Raw genomic sequence first — 27,500 nt, forward strand, 5'->3', positions numbered from 1 at the left:
TTAATTAAATATCACGCCACAAACCAAGAAATCTCTTTAGGGCATCTTTGTTCGGCGTGATGAATAATGCTGAAAAAGGCGGAATTATGAGAAGATGAAAGATCCGTTATTAGGCGTTTTTAGAAACGTTCTAATGCCCATTTCAGTAGGCTAATGTGAATGTGCTTGACGAAGCAGCAAGAATGAGGGGATCGAACATGAATTTATTGTCGATCTCTTTTTCTATAATAGCTCTGTGATTTCTGGTTCAGCGTTGGTGGAGGGCTGGGAAGGGAGCGCCAAGATACCGGGCTTGGATCCGTTATACAGACTTGGAATGAGAAATTCAGAAAAATTAGGTCAGGGTGCAAACGTAAATCAGTATAAAGATTCAAAATGTTGACAAGTAATTTGTTTTCTTTAGACTTGGCTGACGGCGTGCCTGTCGCCGCAGTAGTAGCAAGTGTGAGAGGAGGGAAGGCTGGGTTTAGAGTGGTAAGGATTGCTGGAAGAGGAGGGCTGGAGTTTGTACTGGATTGGGGAGCTGCAGGCTAGAAGAGTTGCGTTATTGTCCGGGAGATTCCGAGATTGCTTTAGGGCTTTCTCTGGTGGCCCGGGGTGGCGCAGTGTTTGTGGGCTGTAGTACGTAGTGTTTAGGGAGCGTAGCAGGAGCGTGTGGTTGTAATGTCCTAGGGGGGCGGAGTCAGCGAAGACGTGGATTCGTAAGGTCTTTTCAGGTTTATTGCAGCAGTATGGAATGTGTGGTTCCGGCGTCTAGGAGTTTGGAGGAGTTCTGTGACTGTCGTTTGTTGGATACGAGAGACGTATGATGACGCTGGAGAAGGTACGTGGCGGTTTGAAGTAGCGGGAGATAGAGGATTGAATAAAACATTGTGCTCTGGCTGGAGTAGCTAGGCCTTTGGCCTCTTACTGGAGCCTCAGTCTCGGGCAGACTTCCAGGCTGAGCTGGGTGTTGTTGAGCTGGGGCTGATGTTTCAGGGAGCGCGGAGCTTTCTTTCTTGCCCGTTGCTGCGCTGTTGTGATCTCCGCCGCCTCCGTTGTTGTTTTCGTTGTAGTTGACGACGATATGATGATGATGATGATGATGATGATGATTGAAAATAGGAGGTTGTTTTGTCCGTGAGTAGCTTTCGGAAGAGCTGGAGCGGACTTGTCGTTAGTTTCTTCGGAAAACGAAGATAAGAGAGTAGTTCTAGCTAGGCTACTTATAGTGAGTTGGGGTTAATCTGATTGGCTAACTAGTGAATGTAAATGAGTGGCCAGCTGCGGTCAATCATATCACGTGCTCCTCTCGAAATTAGTTTGAAAACTTCACTTTGTTTTTTGGAGAAATGGCACATCATGATCTGGCTATAAAGGCTAAACAAATCAATACATAAAGCTACACTGTAAAATAAACGAAAAATGGGGTAACACTTCATAATACACTCAGAAATAAAGGTACGCAAGCTGTCACTGGGGTGGTACCTTTTCAAAAAGAACACATTTGTACTTGAAGGGTCCAAATTGGTACCTTAAAAGCAGATATTAGTACCTACAATTTTTAAGAGGAACACTTTTGTACTTTTTAGGTACTAATATGTACTCCTGAGGTATTAATATGACCTTTTAGGTACACATTTGTACCTTTTAGTAAAGGTACGACCCGAGTGTCAGCTTGCGTATCTTTATTTCTAAGAGTGGTTACACACTATGAATCATCTATTAAGCATTAGCAAATAGTGAATTGATTATTTGTTAAGCATTAACTCTACATTAATAAACATTAGTAAGCAGTCTATAACTGCAAATACATATGCTGTATTCTTGACATAAGCACATTTAAAATGTGCTTAATAATTGTTCTTTCATACTTTGTTACTAATTCATTTTTCTTGACTAAATAAAATATCGCATTATTTACATATCATTTGTATTTAAGAGTAGTTGAGGGTTTTTAAGATAATTCAGAATCAGTTAGTAAATGATTAATAAACTATTCAAATCAATATTTATATATTTTATTATTCAGGCGTATACTAAATGCTTTATCAACTTATCTTCATCCAGTTTTGTGACCTAATCTAGTAAGGACAATTTATGCTTTATAAATCCCTAATAAATAACTATTAAAGGTAAAAAAGTAAAATTCCTGTAAAGTTTAAAGATTGCCGAATAACAGGAGTGTCAAAATTAAACATACAATTAGATAAAACAACAACAATATAATAATTTAACAATATATTATTATACAACATTTCAATGTCATTCAGCGATGTTTAAACTGTACAGTCATTTTAATTAAAGTCGTTTATTTTCTTTTTTCCTGTTTAGAATATAACTGAGCCTTTAATTGTCATTTATAAGTGATTTATAAGATATATAAATGTTAATTTAGTTAGTTTATAAATCATTTACTGGCGCATTCTGAATGATCTTTAAAAGCCAGCAACTTCTCTCAACTGGTTTGTAAATAATGCAATACCTCATTTAGTCATGAAAAAATAATCATGAAAGTATGAAAATACAATCATTAAGCACATCGTATATGTGTTTGTAAGTCAATCGTAGAGCATTTGTATCTGCAGTTATAAACTGCTTGCGATCACCTATTGTTAAAGCTTAACAGATAATGAAGTAACTATTTGCTAATGCTTAATAAATGATTCATGGTATGTAGTTAAGTGTTAACAAAAATGGTCAAACATTACAATAAGGCTTCATTAGTTAATGTATTTACTAACATCAACTAATTATTTGCAATACTTGCAAAGCATTTATTAATCATAGTTCAGCATTTACTAATGCATTATTAGAATCCAAATTCATACTTGTTAACAATGATTAGTCCACTGAGTTACATTAACTAACAATGAACTACTGCATTTTCATTAACTAACGTTAACTCATTTGAACAAATACTGTAATAAATCTATTGTTCATGTTTGTAACTTCAAATAACTAACATTGACTAATACAACCTTATTGTAAACTGTTACCCAATAACAGGTTGCATTATCAGATTTTGATACTACACTGTAAAAAAAAAATCCTGGTTGCCTAAAATTTTTAAGCAGAATCAAATTAACTGTATGAGTCCATTGAACTTATATTTTGTAATACTGACTTAAAACAGCTTGCGTAGCAGAGATCAAGATCCCATAATACAATCTGAACAAAAAAAAGATAACACTAATGAATCATGAGCTATGGAAAGCAGATATTTTTACACTGTAGTTCTATACTAAAAAGCAGTTTTAATCACTGAAGCTGCGAATGAATGTTGGGTTATACAATTACAAACATGCCGGATCAAATTTTCAAGGTCATTTTTTAAAATATTTTTTTAAACCCTTTAAACATCTGTAATAGTGTAAAAAATAACTTCTTATCTGTATTACGACATAAAAATCATCATTATAAGAAAATTATATTAAGAAGAAAATATCTATATGGTCCTTGCCAGGTGGTAAACTTTGTATGATAAAACATCACATGAGATCTTACACCATGTCATTACCTGTTTAAAGGGGTGGTCCAGAGTGTATTTTTAAGGCTTGGTTGTGTTTATGGAGTGCAAAGTGTGCTCATCCTTCATTTGTAAAAAAAATTAAATAAATAAAAAACGCATAATTTTTTTTAATACATCTTACTTTGATTATGTACAGCTACTCAGCTAACATGAAAACGACTGTCATATTTCCTAGTTCCTCCGAAAGGCCGGCCCTCAAGAGGCTCTGATTGATCGGCTAACATAATGTGCTGGCATTCACAAATTGGTGATTGTAGATGTTAAATATGGATTTGTAGCTAAATTGTTAGCGGTGCCAACAGCCTTTCCTGTTGTTTACATCCTTGTTTACCTCCTTCCTACAACATACCATTAATGCTAGAAACTGTGCCTGTAATTAATCAATTTTAACAAATAAAAATACTTACAGGTTGTGGCTCACAATCCACAGCTTCTTCTATTATGGTTGTAGCTGCTCCTTTGAGGAGTTTTTAGCTGGATCCAGCACTGAACTGAGAGAGATTCTGGAAGGTCTCCTTTGTCAAATGCTAGAGCTATATCCTTTTTATAATTATCTGGAAAATAATTAAATTTAGTTAAATTGTGAGTACGTCTCTCTTTGTGTTGTGTTCTTTGGAAGCACACATACAGAAATAAAACAAGCTCTGTGGAAATAACAGCATTTGGACGCCATTTTAGCTTTCTCTGCTACATTACAGCATTACTGCGCCTGCGGCCACGCCTCTTTGTTGCGTGGGGTGTATGCGCATAACCTTAAGTGTTTGTGATCTCATTAACCTGGATGTATTTTTTGTAGTCCCCAAACTTTGTTCGCTGTAGGCTTTGCTAAGCTAACTCTGTAAAAGCCAACGTCTTCCTTTGTATGAAACTTTGAGCGTATTACATTCAGAGATGTTGTTTATGTTCACACAGCTACATTATACATCAGCTAAAGTTTAAAATATGATATCGTAGTCGACCACCCTTTTAACAAAGAAAAAAACACCCTTTGAATCAGATAGCTGCAATTTAATTAGCAGTAATTAGTTTGTCCTTTATATATAAGATCTTCTCAATCATTTAAAGAGCCCCTATTATACATGAAATAAGGTCATATTTTGGTTGTAAGGGTCTCTAATATGCATGCAAGGTCAAAAAACTTATAATCTGCATTTATTTTTACCTAATTATCCCAGCGACTCCCATATGAATCGTTCAGCGATTCATTTGTTCCCAAACCCGTCCTCAGCGCGAAGCTAATCTGCGCTGATTGGACCGATGACAGCCTGCTGTGATTGGTCGACACTGACAGCCTTCAGCACGGGACAAATGAAATACCCAGCAGCTAATCAACAATATAAAAGTATTCACAGTGCACACACGCTTCAAGGCGTGGATTTTAGCTGCCAAGTGGTTGATTGTAAATACAGATGATGGACGTGAAAATACCGACAACTAACTATTTTATTAACCAAAAACTCCAAGAACTGGCGAGGAGATCTCCTAGCTTGTCACACTCTACCTGCTCTTTTCACACACACACAATACCCTCCTTCTCAGAGGACACAACACACACACACACATTACCCTCCTCCTCAGACACAACACCAAAAATTCTAAAACTGAGAATGCACTTTCGGGTTGAGGGCGGTGTGATCGTTGCATGCGTGTAAGAACAGCTGACGGACCGTAAACAAAGCGGCACGCATCACGTTTTCAACGTGGCTTTACACGCAATATGAGAATATAAAGAGTTAACCTGATACAGTACACACGGTTACAAGTAACAAAACACAACTAAATACACAATTTGCGAGCTAGAGTAAACGAGGCAACTATTTTAATCGCACGTACTTACACTTGTGAAATGGAGGAAGAAACTGATCCATGATGCACTGATCCATATTCTGACAGTTTTTACTGATCCTTCCACAAATAACCAATGAAGTCTTCTTTGTAAGCACATAGTTTCCAGAAGCACTCGAACTGCTCAAGGCTGGGCTATAATGCTGAGGTTTCATCTTTGGGTAACAGTTAGAAACTGTCAATAATATCCATCTGCACAGCGTGACTTCATTCGACCAGTGTCTGTGTGTGTGTGGCTTTTTTTTTTTTTCTGTGATAGTGGGCGGAGCCGCAGGTTTCAAATCTCCGGGGTTTTCACGCGCAACTACTTGTGTTTCGTAGTTGCGTCATCGTGAAAAACCTATTGATTCGTTATCAAGACGACTCGTTTGAAGCACTATGAGTCGACTCTTTTATATATGAATCAATAGTTTTAAACACTGTAAACTTACAGATTTAAGCCTTAGCTGGATATTTCACTTCACTTAGAGCTGTGTTACACGCTACATGGAAGGGCATTTTCGAAAACCCATAATATGGGCTCTTTAAATCATTCTGGAAGAGTTTTGGGATTTTTTGGCACAGCTCTCACCTCAGCATTTCATCAGGGTTAACTCTGAACTCTTTTTTTTAGCTGTTCTGTAGTAGATTTGCTGCTGTGCTTGGGATCATCGTCTTGTTGCATGACCCAATTTTGGCTAAGCTTTAGCTGTGGGACAGTCATTGTGTTCTCTCACACACACCTGAAGCTCCAAACCAACAAACTGCTTAAACTTCTGCTGATGATCAGTTCAGACTTTTGATTACTGCAGCAGTGTTGACTTATTTTGCTTAATGTTATATTGGTACTGGAATAATTGGAATAGCTACAGGGTGTCCTAATTTTAACACATGACTATATATAATGACAAAATGCACAAGTGTGCAGAATTTCAGCCCATCGTTTTACAAGTGACTAATCGGAGAAAAAAACACTTGAAAAAGAAATCTGAGGCAAGATGTGCAAATCTAAATGCAATGTCACAAAAATGAACCTATTATGAGACAGTTTAATTGTATATGAGCACATCTTACCTACTTATCTTGAATTTGTGGAGCATTTTTGTTCATTTAGTTGACATTTCCTCCTCTAATTTCAGACTCTATTTTACAGCAATGACCAGAAGTCATTCATTTTTAACGAAGCAGCTGATTTCTGGTGACACGAACAAAAGCTTCTTGTAATATCTGGAAGTTTAGCTTCATGCGATGCGCCGACTACCAGTGAAAGTGACAGACAGTGAAGCTCACGTGATTCATCTCCTGCAGACATCCCTCGTTTTCCGTGATCTGTCTCTTCCCACATGCGGAGAGATAATGGCGCATGGAAAAGCATGTAGGAAAGCGTCAGTATCCTGGCTGAGTTTCATTCATGCGCTGATAATCGCTCACCTTTCTTCGTGATATGATGCATTATCCTCTGCCGCAGTTTGTATACAAGATTGTTCACTTTTAGCAGCATGAAAACTGATTACTTTTCAGAACAGAATGGCATATCATTTTAAGCAGTAACACCCTGCTAGTGGCCAACTTTATTTTGAAGGTCCCCTGTTGATTAGAAGTAATTACAGAAAACCCTTTTATGCGTTTTGACTGTTCATTTACTCAATGGCAGCATTTTGGGGGGGCTGAAATGTTTGAAAACCGTTCACAAAGTACGCGTTTTTGAAAACAATAACATCACGATTTTTATGTAAACTACAAACAAGTTTTGCGAAGACAATAACACAAGCCATGCATCAGTGCTGCACAACCAAAACAACAATGGCAAACTACAGGACTGTATGTGTTTCTAATATCAGCCACTGGTCTGGCATATAACACAGCATTTAATCATTTCTGTGGATCTGTATGAATGGTTTTGTTTTTTGAAAGTATTGTTTTTGTTTGCAGATCTTTCACAAACACCAAGAAATTATCCCTTATTTTTCTTAAAGGGCACCTATGATGAAAATCAACTTTTGTATGCTGTTTAGACGGAATTATCTGTAGGTATAGCGTGTCCACTGTCATATCGGAGTGATGGAAACACAACAAGTCTCTTTTTTTTTTATTTCCTGATGTTAAAATATGGACTTAAATCCCAGTGATTTTGAGGCCCACCGCAATGTGACTTCCCAGTAGGCACACAACATCATAAGACAATAGGTTAGATTTAGGTTGTGACGTCAGGTGACCAAAATTCAATGTCCAGCCAGCATCTTAGGACAACTTTACTTTGATGTCAGATGAGGTTGATATTTGGTTGATTTTAGGTTGTGTTGGAAAGTGACCAAAATCCAACTTCAAGCCAACATCTTAAACCAACGTCATATTGACATCAAATAATGACATTTATTCATTTGGTATGACAACCAAAATCCAACATCTGATAGACGTCATAATGGTAGCGTCCACACAACGTCAAGCTGTAATGTTGATATTTGGTTGATTTTAGGTTGGACATTTGTGTTGACCTGACGTTGGGTTCTGACATCCAACCGATTTTTATTTCCAAATGCAATGTCCCCATGACACTGGAGTATAACGTCAATCTGACGTCATGTTGACATCCTGTGCCTGCTGGACGAGGAGTGCAGTTTTCCCCGCCCACTGAATTCATTGACAGGCGGCATGTTTCGTAACATGTATGCATGTCCACAGAACTTTAGTCATTTTTTTGCAGATAAACTATGATTAAAATATTTGCTCCAACTCTGTTATTTTTTATAAGTTTTATACGTTTAAAACGTTTTGTAAACCAGAGCATGTTTGTAATAAAGACAGCTAAATTAATGTGTACTTCATTAACCACTCCAATCACCATGGCCACATAGTACAAATGCTAATATGTGTGTGTGTGTGTGTGTGTGTGTGTGTGTGTGTGTGTATGTACTGCAAACAGCATTTGTGTGGGACTCATCATTTCAGAAAGGCTTAAATAAATTCCACCACAAATACATCAAATGAACTTACTTGGTATTTTTGACTAATGAGCTGAGCTTCATCTGAATCTCTCTCTGTCACTGTGTTGTTTATCTGACGTAACGCATGATGAGAAGCAGACACACACGTGGGTGGGCGAGGAGAAGCAACTCATTTGCATTTAAAGCCACATAAACAGCTACACTGTACTCAGACAACAAAATGGGCAGATTCTAGAGGCTATAATAAATAATCTAATGGGTATTTTGAGCTGAAACTTCACAGACACAACCTGGAGACACCAAAGGCTTATCTTACATCTTGTAAAAGGGGTAGAATAGGTGCCCTTTAACTCACAAATGCAATCAACATGAACATTTTTATTGAACACCGCTGGTACTGGCAACCTTTTATAAATGACATGAGTTTTGTCAGCCTGATCTCACAAGGAAATATAAGTACTGTATTTTACGTTTTGTCAGCTTAGTGGCTATTTCATAGTTCAGTTGTATGAAAATTTATGATTTTTAAAAGGAGACATGGCACCCAACCCCACCATCATTGGGGGATGAGCAAATCATACTAAACTGTATGAATGAGATCATACAAATTCATAAGAATTAGCCACTAAATCAAAAAGTTATGAATTGCAGTGAGATAGTGTTGGTTAAACTGCAGAAGATTTTTCTAAACCTATGTGACCAACAAAGGGACAGTTTCACTGAGAACTTGGGCCAGCACACATATATTTTTGCCAATAAATATATGCAAGAATTACTAAAGTCATGTAGTTTAACAAAAGGTGCAACAACATTGATTTTTGCACCTGATATAATTGTTTTAATATTTAAATTAACAACTCAAGGCATACTAATGTCTGCAATTGATATTTTAATAATATTTGCAGCATTAAAAGTATAGTTCACCTAAAAAAATACTCACTATTTACTAACCCTGAAGTGGATCCCAACCTCACCTTTATTCTCTATCTCCTACATCTCTCCTTAATTATGAGTATCTTTCTTCTGTTAACATTTTGAAGAAAGATGAAAACCTGTAACCATTGACTTCCACTGTAGGAAAAACACTGTGCAATGGTTACAGGTTTCCAGGTTTTTTCAAAATATATTCTTTTGTGTTCAACAGCCATATCACCCTGCAGGCCAAGACTGGTTTCTCACAGATGCTAAGCTGGGCTGAGCCTGGTCAGTACCTGGATGGGAGACCACATGGGAAAACTAGATTGCTCTTGGAAGTGGTGTTAGTGAGGCCAGCAGGGGGGCATTCAACCTGTGGTCCTAATGCCCCAGTATAGTGAAGGAGACACTATACTGTCAGTGAGCGCCATCTTTCGGATGAGATGTTAAACCGAGGTCCTGACTCTATGTGGTCTTTAAAAAAAACCATGGCACTTCTTGTAAAGAGTAGAGGTGTAACCCTGGTATCCTGGCCAAAATTCCCTTCATCAGCCATTATCAGTCATGCCCTCCCAATCATCCCCATACTCCGAATTGGCTCTATCACTGTCTCTCCACTCAATCTATAGCTGGTGTGTGGTGAATGCACTGTTGTCCTGTGGCTGCCGTCGCATCATCCATTTGGATGCTGCACAACGGTGGGGGTGGGGAGAGACCCCCCCCATCTGGTTGTATGGCCAAACACAATAAATGCGCTATATAGATAAACACTACTTACAAACAGAAGAAAGAAAGTCAGACAGGTTTGGAACAGGTAAAGTGTGAGTAAATAATGACAACAGTTTCAGGTTTGGGTGAACTATCCCTTTAAGGTCACCAATGTTTATCTTTTAGGCTAAGAGGTTTATCAGCAGCCATCTGGGAAAAATATACCCTGAAATGTAACAACTGACCAATCAGAATCAAGTATTCTCGAGAACCAAAGCTCTGTGCTTTTATGATGTAATTTGCATTGATTTATACGCTGAGGACTTTATGAAGATGAGCGTCTGTCTGTTTTCTTTCATTTGGTCAATAGATCACACAAACATTTCCACGCGTATTTACACACTTATAAGGCTACACTCCTGTGCTGATTTGCTTGTTTGGTTGCATATATGTGTGTGTTTGTTTTCAGCCACTGGGTTATGGCGTCAGTGCAGATGGCACATTCAGTCAACGAAGCATTTTGGCAGAAATCGTTTTTCTGGCCAACATCGCGCTGGGTACCGTAGACCTGCTCACTAAATGGTTTTATTAGTCCAGATTTGCGCTCCACGTCCACTAAACATGAAACATCTTCTGATTGCCTGTGATTGCATCAGGTCACGCAGAAGTTGCATGTCCAGCATAGACAGCTACAAATCACCTGTAGCTGGAATCCTAGCACATCTTATTGACACCAAAAATGACAAACACGCACATACACTTTGTCACAAGTGACAGACATGCAGAATGCCATCACACCCCAATTTATTATTTGGTCAAAATTTGACAATGAAACTCCTCTTCGCAACAAGAAAGGTCTTTTGCGCTGTTCCTGGTGCAGTGATAAATAAATGTAATTCATTTTCATGCAGGCAAACTGAAATTTACTCTTGTTTCTTTTCACCTTGACTGACGTCCACATCATACTGTACATGTATATAAGTCGGTTCTATTAATGTGTCCATCGTGTAATATACAGATGATGAATCAGAGCATGGACTCAAAGTTGGCGTTATTGTCAAGTACAGAATATAAAAAATGATTAGGCCTGCTTTAATATAAAAGAAAATCAGATTGTGTGGGTGAATATATTATACTGCTGTTTGAGGAGTATAATACAAACACCCAATCCAAATGATGTTTGCTATACATGAATTGTTTTCAAATCTATTTTAGTTGTTTTTCATTTGATCCATCTGTGCAGGTACAAAGCTGATTGCTGCGTCTTTTCATCGAGTGGTAAGCGAATCTATTTTGTTTGTGACAGAAAGCATCAAAATTTGATGTAATTACTAACAGATTGCGATTTGTGCATGCGGAGGAATGAGTGAGAAAAATCTGAATATCTTACTGAAGCAACAGTCCCGTCAGGAGCGTCTCAAACTCAAAACTAAGGCTCTTGGATTTTTGGCTCAGGATAACTCACTTTAAAAGACTCAATTACCAAACCCAGCGCAGTCAGCAAAATGATAATGAAGATCTTAGCATCGCAATCTCACCTAAGACAATTTATTACAAAAATGGCTGGGCAAAAGTTGTGATTTAATGATCGGCCAGTTAATCTTAGTACACTGAAAATACTTTTGTGCTGTATCTCGTTGGACATTTCTATTATTTATTTTCTGGTTGACTTCATTAGCCTTACTAAGGGCCTGAAGAGTCACTGTGACCTCGGGACACTGCTCATTTAGAAAATACATATTTCATATTTAGACTTTCATCTGTGTGGTACAGTGTCCAGACTAGGATAAAGATTTTAAATGGAGATTTTCATTAGCATAAAATGAATGGCGACGCTACGAGAAAGGAAAGCCTTATACCCACATTACGGCCAATTTAGCTTACCCAATTCACCTGCACCGCATGTCTTTAGACTTGTTGGGGTAAGCCAGAGCAATCGGAGGAAACCCACATGAACATGGGGAGAACATGCAAACTCCACACAGAAACGCCAACTGACCCAGCAGAGGCTCAAAAAAGCGACCTTCTTGATGTGAGGCGATTGTGCTACCTATTGCACCAGTGTGATGCCTTTTCTGGACTGTTTTAGAAAAATAAAATTATTATAAATAAAACTATTATTTTTTAAAATAAAAACGTTAGGAGGGCGGGTCAATTGGCGTTTCTGTGTGGAGTTTGCATGTTCTGCCCATGTTGACGTGGGTTTCCTCCGGGTGCTCCGGTTTCCCCCATAGTCCAAATACATGCGCTATAGGTGAATTGGGTAAGCTAAATTGTCTGTAGTGTATGTTTGTGAATGTGAGGGTGAACGGGGGTTTCGCAGTGATGGGTTGCAGGTGGAAGGGCATCTGCTGCTTAAAACATTTGCTGGATAGGTTTATGGTTTATTCCGCTGTGGCGACCCCTAATTAATAAAGGGACTAAGCCGATGAAAATGAATGAATGAATAAAAATGTTAGGAGGGCGGCACGGTGGCTCATATCCGCTGCGTAAAACATATGATGGATAAGCTGGTGGTTCATTTTGCTGTGGCGACTTTAGATAAATAAGAGACTAAGCCGAAGGAAAATAAATGAATGAATGAAAAACATTAGGAATTAAATGGAGGAATAAAATAAAAAAGGGCCATAATATTTAAAATTTTGGAAAATAAAGGAACAAAATAACAAAAAAGTACAGTGTTTTCGTATATTTGTCACGTCCAACTGTAATTTACATTAAATAAATAAATAAATAAATAAATAAATAAATAAATAAATAAATAAATAAATAAATAAACTTTCAAAGATAAAATTATTTATTTGGAAAGAATTCGTTTGTGGACAGGATTGTTTTTTTTATTTTGTAAATGTATTTTTTATTTGAAAATCTAATATATTCATTCATTTATTCATTGATTCACTGGTTCGTTCAACTTAATATATTTTTGCAACATCATTTGGGGGATTTTTTTGCAGTAATAACAATATTTATTTAAAGGGTACCTATTTTACCACGTTTTCAAGATTTAAGATAAGTCTTTTGTGTCTCCAGAATGTGTCTGTAAACTTTCAGCTCAAAACACTCATCAGATTATTTATTATACCTTTCAGAATATTGGATTTTCTGCTCTGAACACAATGTAGCTGTTTACGTGGCCTGTGCCTGTAATGCTGGTTCTCTCCATCCACTGATCCCACGTGCCACCACGGCTGCGTCAGAGAAACAGCACAGTGACAGACATGAAGGAAGCAGATCTCACGTAATGTTTGTGAGAAATAATACAGTAAGATTTTTACCAATGATTATTTAATGTATTTGTTGTGGAGTTGCAACAATGAGTCACACAATGTCATTACAAAGTTTACACACACAGCGGACACGCACACATTGCGCGCGTTTGCACTGTTTTTGCATGCAAATGTGACAGGATACACGATAACATTCACTGCTGTATGGATGTACAAAATAAACCTAATTTAACGTCCACAAACTGGGATTGAAGCATCATCTTTTATAATTTTGCTGACATGAGGCTCTGATGATGAATTACAACAATTTACCGTCTTTCTTGATCTCATTTGATAATGATTGATGATCACAGAGAGCTGAACAGATCTTTTAATCCCAGTTGCTTTGTGCACGCCCTGTCTTGTTGATATGATTATACGTGTTACTATGAAGACATGTTAATACGCAGCTGTTAATCAAAATTGGAGCGATTTAGAACCTATTTTAACATCAGAAAATAAATTTTAAAAAGACGTATTGTCTTTATATTACCCCAATATGACTGTGGACACACTATACCTACACACAGTTCTGTTTAAACTGCTTACAAAAGGTGATTTTCATCAAAAGTGCCCTTTAATATTATACACTGTAAAAAAAATCAGTTAACAGTTTTGTGATTCACAAGAGTTTTCTGTTTATTTACGGTTGTGAATTGCATTATGGGATGTCGATCTCTGCTCTGTCGACTTTGGTGTTGAAAATTCAACTCTACAGTTTAACAAAGTGACTTTTATTTACATTTTAGTAGTTTAATATAATGTACAAGAAATAATATATAGAGAAATAAGTCTGTAAAATCACTGAAAATGTACTGGCAGCTTATACAAGGGTTCTGAACCGTAATATACAACACCAACCCGCACAATAAATCACTTTAAACTATTTCAAATGTTCATAAAATTCACTTTTTTGAAGTTTTAAAGGTTAAAAGTTGTTGGAAGAAAGATCAAGGTCCCATAATGCAATTCAAAAGCATTAATAAACATGGAAAAATAAAAACATGAATCACAAAATACTGAAAACTGCTAATTTACAAACATCTTTTTAAAGTGTATGTAATGTTTCTTCTGCAACAGGATAAACTAGTGAGTCTAGTAGTCATTTTGTTTCAGTTCTGCCTGCTTAATCGTTTCTACAATCATTTATTTTGTTTATGTAACTTCCAAAGCATCTCTTCTGACATATTCATATTCAAGTTTCTCAAATATTTAAAGACTTTTAATCTTTAGGATGGCCTGCAGTCTTATTTCTATCTCACAGCTTCAGATTTCAATAGTTTATACTGTAAACAGCAGCCTTCAGTCGTGATTGCTTTCGGCATGATGGAGATGATAAACCAAGATCAAGGGCAGGGACTTCAGCTGTCTATTGTGCGCGCATGTGATTGAATTATTTCAAGCATTTGTTCATTCAAGCACAGGTTAAAATGCAGGCCTTTCAAATTGGTCTCTCCTGAGTTCAAGTCCAAATATTTGGATCTGAAATTCTTTTGCAACTCTTCATTTGTTTGTTGCATTCAGACATGTTTCTGAAGAAGACGGCCTTTTCACATGGCTCTGACGAATGAGTTCTTTAATTCTGCAGATTACTCTGTTCTTGAGCTGAAGTGCACATGTACACACACACTTTAGGAAAACTCAGTATTTGGTTTTCTTTTATTATCCGTTCATGTTTTTTATGCTTTGTGTGTCTGCATCAAATGCCTCTCTATTTATTTAAAATGGCCTTTTTTCCTTTCCCTTCACAGTTGTACAGAGAGAGAGAGAAATGAAGGCCCAATGTATGGTCATATTTTGCAACTGTATTCAAATTTGTGCAAAATGAACAGCTTAAAGTCTGTGTCAAATCACCGGTAATGTTTATCTTGCTAGCACACACTTTTATTCTTTAGGTAAAGAATTAATCTACTAAAAACAAATTGTTTTGGTAATCTTCAATCAAAATCTGAGCATTTGCTTCTGGTTATGGAGTTGTGGTTCTCCGTTGACATCAGTTTGATGCTACAGCCATAATATCCTTAACCATGCCCCTCTAACCATTAGTTTACCATGAAGAAATGTATGCACCAAAAGAAACACCTTCCTCAACTCTGTATGAAATTAAGGACAGTGTTTACCTTGCTAGTGCACGTTGTTAGTCTTTAGGTATGGAATTATTCTATTGAATACAAAATGTTTGTTTTGGTTATCTTCAATCAAATTCTGAGCAATAGTTTCTGCATTTGTGGAGTTGAGGTCCTCTGTTGATGTCAGTTTGACGCTTCAGCCACAATATTCCTAACTACGGCCCACTTACCATTAGTTTAATATGAACGAATGTACAGGTACGTACGCCAAAAAGAAAGCCCAACCACAACTCTGTGTGAAATTATGGACAACGTTTATCTTGTTAGCGCACATTGACTACATGTACATGGACATCAGTACTCAAATTATTTGCCTTAATCTGAATAAGACAATAATAAGATGAAGGTGTTTACATGAGTTGCTTTTTGAATGTTCCTTTCATGATCCTGTTTTACATGTTATAGCACATTATTCGATGAACGTCATTGTGTCACCACGTTATCTACACTTCCTCCAGAATGTCATGTAATTTCAGGTGTTTCATTTTTATTTTGTCAAGTATAACTGCAGTTTGGCACTTTCACTTTCATTCAGGAACATTTCATGCATGCCCCCCGTGACAAACGAGATATTGGATGTGAGTATGAACTGATGGAAGTGTAATGGAATTTGGAAAAAAATCGTTCTCTTCTCTTTGGAAGAGATTGCTTGACAATGGTCTACAGCCAGTCAGGATGCAGAACACAGAAAAAAAGCATGCCAAATTGCACGAAAAAAAAATCTGCAAGGTTACGAAAAGTGAACCGTGTTAGCGAGGGACCACTGTATTTAGTATTTAATAAAATAATTATTTATTTGTCAATAATATTTCCCTGTAAATTCTGTTAATGTTAAAAAAGAACCAAAAGTTACTGCCGTCATACTGTCCAACACAGCCTTTTATTACCCTAGTCATTTTATCTAGAAACTGCAGTCAGATTTTTTTTCTTTTTTAAATATTTCCCAAATGATGTTTAACAGAGCAAGGCAACTTTCACAGTATGTCTGATAATGTTTTTTCTTCTGTAGAAAGTCTTATTTGTTTTATTTCAGTTAGAATAAAAGCAGTTTTTATTTTTTTATTAACCCTTTTAAGGACAAAATCATTAGCCCCTTTAAACTATATATTTTTCCGAACAAACCATCATTATACAATAACTTGCCTAATTGCCCTAGACTGTCTAGTTAACCTAATGAACCTAGTTAAGCCTTTAAATATCACTTTAAGCTGTATAGAAGATCATCTTGAAGAATATCTAGTGAAATATTATTTATTGTCATCATGGCAAAGATAAAAGACATCAGCTATAAGAGGAGTTATTAAAACTATTATATTTAGATATGTGTTTAAAAAACATTTTCTTCGTTAAACAGAAATTGGGGAAAAATAAACAGAGGGGCTAATAATTCTGACTTCAACTGTATATTGTATTTAAATACTTTTTTGTGTTTTCATGATAATGTAGGCTGAAGCCTGTTCATTGACCATGAGGCTTTGTTAGGGTAAGTAATGCAAGAAAGTCATTGTATAACTGTGGTTTGTTCTGTAGTCAGTCTAAAAAAATAATGCTTAAGGAGGACAATAATATTGACAAATAAAACAAAAAAGACTTTCTTGAGAAGAAAAAAAATAATGCATTTTAGTGATTTGCTCGTCCCCAGGTTTGGTGGCCAAAAGTCATACATTTCATACGGAGGAATTTAGCCACTGTAATGAATACTGTATGTAAAACAGTTATTTTTCAATGTGAGATCTGCCTGGAGTGTCTGACATATAGTTGAAGCAATTAGAAGAATCATGCATGTACGGATGCCCAAAATCTCTCCACCGAAATTGGAGTCGTTTGCTTGATTTTGAGTTCAATTCTGCGATCACAGGAACAGAAAATCCAAGAGGGATTGATTTGTGTACGCTTACTGTTTTAAAAGAATATATATTTGTTTGTGGTGTGTTGAGTGAATAAATCAAATGTTTGTTTTGTTTGTGCGAGTGTTAATTCTATGCCTCCTGTGGTGTATTTGTGAGTTCCTTAATAAGATGCAAGTCAAATGAGATGCCAACCGCTGTGATTTACACCACAGATGTTCATGACTACACTGCATCCAGGCACATCATTATAAGGGTCTTAAAACATCATCTTTTAATGAAGAGATAAGCATTGCTTCGGTTTATTTATTTGATTTGGTTTTTTTTGTAGGTTCAGTTAAACTATGCAAAGTTTTTATGTTTTGACACTTTGAGATGTTGTATAATGTGGCTGACAGCTGCTGGAAAAAATACAGTGCGTCTATTTAGATATTAACATGTTTACTTGAAATATACTTTTAAAGTTGATTAAAAGTACATTTATATATGTACTAGTAGAGAAGTTCAGGTTTAGTTTGTTGTTTTGTTTACTTTTAACTAATTCAATCAAAAGCGTGCTTGTTAAAACCAGAACATGCACGTTTATGTGAACCACAAGCCAAATATAAAATTACATTTAGGTCTTAATCAAATGAGTACAGACACAGGCCAAATATATCTTCTACCTTAGATACCTTCGACATTCGGATGGTAGAATGAAAGCATCCTGCCTTGTATTAACGATTCATCCTGCTGGTGGTGGTGGTGTAATGGTGTGGGGGATATTTCTTGGCACTGAACATCATGTCAACACCACAGCCTACCTGAGTATTGTTGCTGACCATGCCCATCCCTTTATGACCACAGTGTACCCATCTTCTGATGGCTATTTCCAGCAGAATAACGTGCCATGTCATAAAGCTCAAATCATCTCAGACTGGTTTCTTGAACATGACAATGAGTTCACTGTACTCAAATGGCCTCCACAGTCACCAGATCTCAATCCAATAGAGTACCTATTAAAACGAAAGATTTGCATTATGGATCAATTTCTGAGGAATATTTTCAGTACCTTGTTGAATCTATGCCACGAAGGTTTAATGTAGTTCTGGGTCCAACCCAGTAATAGTAAGGTATACCTAATAAAGTGGCCGGTGAGTGTATCTTCTATATTTACTTCGAATAGTAGTATCCATTTATAAGAATCTCCATTCTGTATAAGTCAATACCTAAAGGGATCGTTCACCCAAAACTGAAAATTCTCTCATCAATTACTCACTCTTCACTTGTTACAAACCTGTTTGAGTTGAACAGAGGAAAAATATCAGTAACCAGTAACCATTCACCTCCATTACATTTGTTTGTCCCATGTGGAAGTTAATGATATTCAGTTTCTAAAATTATTTACATTATTTTGTTCAGCAGAAAAAAGGAAAAAGGAAAAATGGTGAGTAAATCTAAATTTTTTGGGTAAACTACCCTTTTAAGTGTAAATTTAAGTTTATTTCTGATAGTACATTGTAGACTTATTAATGAATGGAAAATATAAAACCCAATTAGGAGAACAATATAAAAGAAGGAAAATACAGATTACATTAACTGCATACAGAGAGAAAAACGATAACAAAACCAAAGGAAGGGGTAAGTAAATTACTATGGTATTAAATATATATGGTATACTAAATTAATTAAGAGCATTACAGGAAAGTTACAATCCATACATACCAGTTCTTTGTATAGTAGCAAAACCTGACACATTTTCTGTTGTTACACATAAAAGAAAGATGTGAGCAGTGAGCCAACCTCAATCAGAAAATGATGAAAAGTAGCGATTAAAGCCATAAATCTTTACCTGTAAAAAAATCCAAACAAAATAGAAAACTGTTGAAAATATTTAGATTAGTGTGTACATTTTGAGCAAATTTCTTTTAAACTAAGATTGTGGAAAGGTAGCGTGTTTAAATAATGATACAAGTCAAAACTTCTGAATAAATTCACACACAAAATAATGTATTAAAGTTTCCTTTACCACAAAATGTACAATTACTTAGAATATCAACATATTTGGAAATAAATGGATTAACTGGATATATTTTGTCATATTTTAAAGAGGACTTCTTTAGTCTTATTGGGAAGAAAGTATTCATGAGGCAACAGTCATGCTTTTCTCCAGCCTTGTAGATAATTGTTGTTGTTGGTTTTTGAATACATTAACATCACACTGGAATAAACTTTCCGTAAGGGTGTTTAGCTAATACACTGAAAAAAGTGTTGCATGCAAAACTGTTGCAAATAATTTATTTGTGTTGAATTTAAACAAACAAATTAAATTTAATAATGTTCAACTTCATTTGTTTGTTTAAATTCAGCCCAAATAAATTGTTTACAACCACTCAACGTTAAAAAATTGAGTAAATCCAAGGAATCATCTTTGAATAATTTTTTTCAGTGTACTTCAGAAAAAGTCATACTAACTGCAATATTGAATTTTCAAACTGACTGCTATTTATAACCGTACAGAATTTAAAAACATTTCCAGTATTTTTAAAGAGTAAAACCTATGCTCCCCCTCAAAACTACTTCAGTTCATTCACCACAAAACTCTTTTACAGATGCATGTTTACTTTCCTAACCTAGTGAACAGCAGCTGTAGTCCTCATCCGCATGCTAATAATGCCTCGCAGTTCCTGGATATTAAAATACAACTCGGAAAAAATCCTTCTCTCTCTCTCTCTCTCTCTGACATTTGTGCTTTTGACTCTCACCAACAAGTAAAGCCTGAAGCTCCAGTTAAACCTTTTAAGTCTAAGCCAGTATATATTTAACATGTACACAGACATTCTTCCACTTTGCAAATTTCACATTTAAAGGATTACCGTTTCTGAAAATACAGGTAATTAGAAACTGTTTTAAAGCGCTACGCTAATATTCAGACATTTACTATATTAGGCAAACATATTAGCAGCTTTTTTTTGTGCTGAAGGTGTTTTTGCAAACTCCAAATGTTCGTTCTTCAGAAGTGCAAAACTATCTATAGCAGTTTAAAATGCATTTACATGTGAAATTGCCTTTTCCGATGACTCTAATATGAGTCTTTACCAGAGGACTAATTATGTAAATTGAAGTAATTAAGAGGATATTTTCTGCTCTAAAAAAAAAAGTGAAAAACTTGTATTAGACATTCAGTAGCATCGATAGATGCCCGATGGGAATTTGCAGAGGAAATCTGCATGTCTAACTGACATCCACACAGCCCAAGGATATTGCAACCTTGGTAAAGAGTCCATTTGCCAGGATGTAGAGAGACTTGTGAAAGTCAAACAGCTACTTATGAGACGAAGGTGTGTGCCAGCTGACATGAAAAATCTGCCGAGCGGCCGGCCCGAGGGCAGGGTGGGGTGTTGATGGTGAAGGCAGGGAGAGTTTGGATTTTTTCCTGGATCCTGCAGCGCTCTGCATGAGGAGCCGTGGCTACAAGGGCTTGGACATTTACTGTGACCTCTGGACACTGGTCATGGAGAAAAGACATATTTAATATTTACGCTCTCATCGGTGTGGTACAGCGCGCATAATGTGATCGCTGACTTTAAATAACACTTTCATTGACATTCAAATCAACTGAGTTATGGAACTGGATCACTTATATTTCAAACCTTTATACAGTTGAAGTCAGAATTATTAGCCCCCCTGAATTATTAGCCCCGTTTACTTTTTTCCCCAATTTCTGTTTAACAGAGAGATTTCTTCAACACATTTCTAAACATAATAGTTTTCATAACTCATTTCTAATAACTGATTTATTTTATCTTTGCCATGATGACAGTAAATATTATTTAACTAGATATTTTTCAAGACACTTCTATACAGCTTAAAGTGACATTTAAAGGCTTAACTAGGTTAATTAGGTTAACTAGGCAGGTTAGGGTAATTAGGCAAGTTATTGTATAACGATGGTTTGTTCTGTAGACAGTCGAAAAAAATTTTTGCTTAAAAGGGCTGATAATTTTGACACTAAAATGTTTTTTAAAAAATGTAAAACTGCTTTCATTCTAGCCGAAATAAAACAAATAAGACTTTCTCCACAAGAAATAATATTATCAGACATACTGTGAAAATTAGACATACTGTTAAACATTATTTGGGAAATATAAAAAAAATTAAATAAAATACAAATAAAAAATAAAAAACAAACAAAGGGGACTAATAATTCTTGTATACATGCATATTTCATAAAGAAAGAAGAAAAAAAAAAAAGCTCCTAACCTTGAAAACATGTCCACGGAATGAAAATAAATTCTCAATCTTTGTGGATAAGGTTTATATACAGTTGAAGTCAGAGTTATTAGCGCTCCTAAATTATTAGCCCCCTGAAACATTTTTCTCCAATTTCTGTTAAAAAGAATAAAGATTAAAATAAAAAAACATTTCTAAATATAATAGTTTTAATAACTCATTTCTAATGACTGATTTCTTGGTCACATTTTAGAATATTGGTCTATTACTTAATGTTAGTTAATGTTTTTACATCAACTAAGTATGAATAATCTTGTAAAGCAATTACTAATCATAGTTTGGCATGAACTAATGCATTATTAAAACCCAAAGTTGCGCTTGGTAACATTAATTAATGCCCTGTGAGTTAAAGGGAACTAATATGAACTAATGTTTTTTAACTTAAATAACATAAACCAACGTTAACAAACATGAATAAATATCGTAATAAATGTAGAACTAATTGTTTGTTCATATTAGTAAATACAACTCACATTAACTAATGGACCATTATTTTAAAGTGTTACCGATTTATTTTATATTTGCCATGATGACACTACATAATATTGTACTAGATATTTTTCAAGATACTAGTATTCAGCTTAAAGTGACATTTAAAGGCTTAACTAGGTTAATAAGGCAAGTCATTGTATAAGGATGGTTTGTTCTATAATATAAACATATTGCTTACGGGGGGCTAATAATATTGACCTTAAAATTAAAAACTACTTTATTCTAGCTGAAATAAAACAAATAAGACTTTCTCCAGAAGAAAACATATTGTAGGAAATATTGTGGAAAAATTCCTCTCTCTGTTAAACATAATTTGGGAAATATTTCGAAAAGAAATTAAAATGTACAGGGGGGCTAATCATTTTGACTTCATTTGTATTTAGATATAAAAAAAATGTGGGAGGGGCAAATAAAAAAGATTTTAAAAAATCCAAAAAATATATAAATGTTTTTACACCGTCTAATAATCAAATGTTCATTAAGCTGAATGCAAAAGCTGAATTCTTTAAATGCAAAAACCCGACATATTTTCATACTTTCAGGCATTTTTTGTATGTTTAAGTTTAATAATTCCATTTTAAGAGCAATGAAAAGGTGCTTATCCAGTTATTAAAATGCTGTATTTTCACCTCATTTAAATATACAGTTGAAGTCAGAATTATTAGCCCCCCTTTGATTTTTTTTTTTTTTTTTTTTTTTATATTTCCCAAATGATGTTCAACAGAGCAAGGAAATTTTCACAGTATATCTGATAATATTTTTTCTTCTGGAGAAAGTCTTATCTGTTTTATTTCGACAAGAAGAACAGCTGTTTTATATATATTTTTAAACATTTTAAGGTCAATATTATTAGACCCTTTAAGCTATATTTTTTTCTGAACAAACCATCATTATACAATAACTTGCCCAATTACCCTGTCCTGCGTAATTAACCTAATTAACTAGTCTAATTGGCCTAATTAAGCCTTTAAATGTCACTTTAAGCTGTATAGAAGTGTCTTGAAAAATATCTAGTCAAATAATATTTACTGTCATCATGGCAAAGATAAAATAAAGCAGTTATTAGAGATAAGTTATTAAAACTATTATGTTTAGAAATGTGTTGAAAAAATCTCTCTGTTAAACAGAAATTGGGGGGGGGGGGAAATAAACAGGGGGGCTAATAATTCTGACTTCAACTATTACAAGGTTTTTTTGTTTTGTTTTGTTTTTTCACACCAAAATTTATTTGGGGAAATGTTTACACCATATAATAGTCAAATGTTCATCAAGCTTTAAGAAAAATTAAAGACTTCAAATGCAAAACCCAAAATATTTTCATAGGTTCAGGCATTTTTAGTACGTTTAAGTTTAATAATTTCATTTTAAGAGCAATGAAAAGGTGATTATCCAGTTATTAAAATGCTGTATTTTCACCCTATTAAAGTATATGTATTTATCATGTTGCATCTACGTTTTGGGTGACCTATCCATTTAAGAGGCATCCTTGGCCAGATTAATAAATAAAGCTATTGGAATAGACACAGGGTCTTTCTTAAGTTAATTAATTGGTATTAAAACACAATGATGTTATTAAGAGAGATATATGAATCGCATTTCTCCATTATATTGCTTAATGCTCCAGATGAAAGGCAGGTCTGAGAGATGAGTACAGGTACAGACCGTCCCCAAGGTCTGCTAATTGTATTAGATTTCTTAGAGCAAGCAAAGTGAGTCAATAAATATTTGAAGGATAACACAGACTCCGTCTCAGAGGAGACCCTTTGAACCGGCATGCTGGAAAGCGAATAAATAGAGTCAAGGATTATAGTGTTGCAATTCTCAAACTTGCTGCAATCGTCTCCCGCTCTTTACCTTGAGGGAGGAAATCTGCGCACGCTGGGATTTTTGCAATTTCTTGCATGGTGGGACAGGTGTATTTACTTTGGTAATTGTATTTCTTTTCCCAATTCATAATGTTGTTAAATATTAATGACAGAGCAGCAGAAGGGGAAAAAAGCAGATCTCAGAAATTATCTAGGCAAGCGTAAAGCAGAACCGTTTTCTCACAATTTATGATTCTCTTTTATTGTATTAAAATGTTTTCCAGCGATCTGTATGGTGTTTTGTGTTTGTCTGTCATGTCTTTTATATTTTTTTCTGTTTATAAAGTTTACAAAGTTCTGTTTAATAGAGAGATTTTTAACACATGTCTAAACATAATAGTTTTAATAACGGATTTATTTGATCTTTGACATGATGACAGTACATAATAAATTACTAGATATTTTTTCAAGATAATAGTATTCAGATTGAAGTGACATTTTAAGGCTAAATAAGATTAATTAGGTTAGGCAAGTTGCTGTAATTAGGCAAGTTATACCTATGGTTTGTTCTGTAGACAAGCACAATAATATATATTTTGCTTAAGGGGCTAATTCTGACCTTTAAGGTGCAGTAGGTGATTGTCTTCAGAAATATTTTTGTTGTGCTGGTTGAAAGTCTCTTCACATTCCAATGGTAACGATTTAACCCTCTACTGCACACATTATGATAGATCTATAAAAAAATACTTGACTGTTTTTCTTTTCTTAAAATGGCTTAACTTGTAGTGCTGTAAAAAAAATTGGGAAAATATTCTTTTTAAGGTACTTTATGATATGTTGCCATATGGCAACATAGTCCAACAGTGGATCTAACTTAGAAATTTCAAGTTTAGAACTTTTCTTATACTTAATAATTTTGTTGTTTGAAATGATTTAATTGGTGTTGCAGTAATATAAGCTTTAACACAGAACTTTTAAATGACACATTCTACATACTTTTCAACAAGTCATATTCCAACAGCCTTCATTAATTTCATTCTTTTTTGCTGAATATTATTAAAAACAAACCTAATATTGTATTATCATGTATACAACATACAGTAAATATAAATATTTTCTCCAGTAAATATTATAACAAATAAATAACAAGTCTAGCAGGGGCGTCGCTAGACCCAATTCACTGGGGCACGTGCCCCCGTAAAAATTTCCAGTGCCCCAGTAAATGCATTGAGATATGATTTACTTAATATACAAGTGTATTTATTAAGAGTGGTAATTCCGAAATGAAGACATTATTCTCTATGTGCAACCGAACCAACACTGGTGAAAGCAATGTAATCAAAAAGCAAACTGACGCATCTCTCGCACACGCTGCCCTTTTGTCGGTGCGAGTCCCGGTAGTTAACATGCGCGCCAAAAAAGCAGGCTACCTGCTTGTTACGCGCCGCTCATGTGTTGTAAAACCAGCGTAACAGCCTTTTTTGTTTTGCAAATTGACAAAACTAAAGTTTAAACAATATGACGGTGATCTTACCTAAGCATGCCTCCTGATAAATTTTTTGTATGAAGCAAAAAGGAGGGATGAGGAGTCAGGGAGGTAAAGACTTAATAAACCTAATTATCTGCCATGTGTCAAGTCTACAACAGATAATTCTATAACACATCTGTTTTTGTATTTTATCGAATTGTCTATATAATTTCATTCAAATTAAATTAATATTTATGCAAAAGTAATTTCTTAAATGATCTTAGCATCACTCCAGTTGTCTTAACATTGTTTTCCAGTTACATTTAAGATTATTTAGAAGAATAATTGTATAATAATAAGAATACTTTTATTTAAAATAAATATTATGTATTTATTATATATATACGGGGTACGTGCCCCAGTAGAGCTTTATGTCTAGCAACGCCCCTTAGGTCTAGTATATCCAGATGCATCAGAATGATGTAGCTACTAGCTAACAATGTTTATATATTATACTATATGCTATACTACATCTGTCTTATCTGCCTCTGAGCTAACTTACTTAAACTGTCTCTATCACTGCTCTTATCAAATATCCACTCTGCATCATTCTCATGGTCACTAAAACCCATCTCATCCTCACTTTCATCTGCAGGAAGAGCCAGTTCTGTCCTTTTCTTGTTTCACTTACCAAAGAACATTTTGGTGCTCGCTAACTGTTGTTACAACTTAAAAGTTCACAGCTGACCTTGCTAGCTAGCTAACCCATTGCAATATTGCACGCTCCACTTTTGCCATTTGGCAACACACACATTTGATCTTTTTACAAAAAACGAATTTGATTTTAAAAAATTGAGTTGTGATTATGTTATCATAACTTACTGGAGGTGATGTTTCAGATTTTTTTGTGGATCTGACATAATTTGATCCTTTGTTTTTATTTGCATTCAGCAACTACTCACAATAAATGCCAGTCTGTTAGAAATCATACTACAGAAAAACACTGCCTGTCATGTGACGTAACCAAAGCACATCATTGGCTACACTAAGGTCTTCTCTTTCCAACAAAAAAAATAAACGTTGGTCTTAAAGAAACAATGGCAGGGAAATTAACATAAATATCATGTTGCCATATGGCAACACCATGCGGTAAAGGGTTAAGTAAATGATCTAAATGTATTTAAATGCGCAGTGGGTAGAACAATCGCCTCACAGCAAGAAGGTCGCTGGTTTGAACCTCAGCTGGGTCAGTTGGCATTTCTGTGCAGAGTTTGCATGTTCTCCCCGTGTTTCCTCACCCAGTTTCCCCCACAATTTAAAAGACATGCGGTACAGGTGAATTGGATAAGCTTAATTGTCCGTAGTGTATGTGTGTGAATGAGTGTGTATGGATGTTTCCCAGTGAAGGGTTGCAACTGGAATGGCATCTGCTGCGTAAAACATATGCTTGATAAGTTGGTGGTTCATTCCGCTGTGGTGATCCCAGATTAATAAAGGGACTAAGCCTAAAAGAAAATGAGTGTATATGTATATGAGTGAAAATGTATATAGGTAGGCGTCCAGGAGGCATCCGAAACAGATGCCCGAGCCACCTCAGCTGACTTCTCTCGGCTCTACTCTGAGCTCCTCCTGGGTGACAGAGCTCCTCACCCTATCCATAAGAGTGTGCCCTGCTACCCTTCTAGACAGATAATGTTATGTTTTAAAAGTATTTTAGTCACACAAAGCTGATGTAGATTGTGATATTTTACGAATGGATTATATGCATGGAAGTGTTGTTCAACCACTGAAATCTTCCAGCGTAAGACTGATGACATTTTATAAGGGACCTTTTACAGCATCTATAATGTAGATTTTTATTTAGTTTAACAACAAAACATCAGTCAATAGCACTATTCCACCTAGCCTGTTTTACTGAGGTCAAGTTGGTTTATATTCACATTGGTTCATTTTTAAACAATGACAACCTGTGACGGTATAATATTTGCAGAAATATTCGGCCTGAAATAGCATGCAAGTATGGCTTAGTAATAATTGTAGTTCCTGCAGCCCACTGGTTAATCACTAAGCAGTAGTCGCTTTAGGACAAAGTGTGTGAGAGAGTAAGACTGATGAGTGAGACTGATGAAAGAGTGATGACAAATTTTGCTTGCTAACTACACAACTGAAATTGCGCTAGATATACAGTTTTTTGGTTCAGAATTGTAGTATTTATAAGGTACTATAAACTTTTCTGACTGGCGAATGACATGATCTAGTAGGTCTCTGTCATCTTTAATGAGCGAGTTCACGATTTCAGGAGGCGTTGTTTTGGA

At 35.4% G+C, this 27,500-nt stretch overlaps 1 long non-coding RNA gene across 1 annotated transcript in view; it reads left to right on the forward strand.

The window, feature by feature from the left end:
- Window positions 1-27,500, forward strand: part of LOC130240235 (uncharacterized) — a 166,856-nt gene that overhangs the window by 136,298 nt on the left and 3,058 nt on the right. The window contains exons 4-5 of the long non-coding RNA XR_008838749.1: window positions 11,147-11,181; window positions 12,996-13,168. This is a non-coding gene — a long non-coding RNA (uncharacterized LOC130240235). The remainder of the gene's footprint in view (window positions 1-11,146; window positions 11,182-12,995; window positions 13,169-27,500) is intronic.

Source organism: Danio aesculapii, chromosome 14 (genome assembly GCF_903798145.1).
Source record: "Danio aesculapii chromosome 14, fDanAes4.1, whole genome shotgun sequence".
Lineage (NCBI taxonomy): Eukaryota > Metazoa > Chordata > Actinopteri > Cypriniformes > Danionidae > Danio > Danio aesculapii.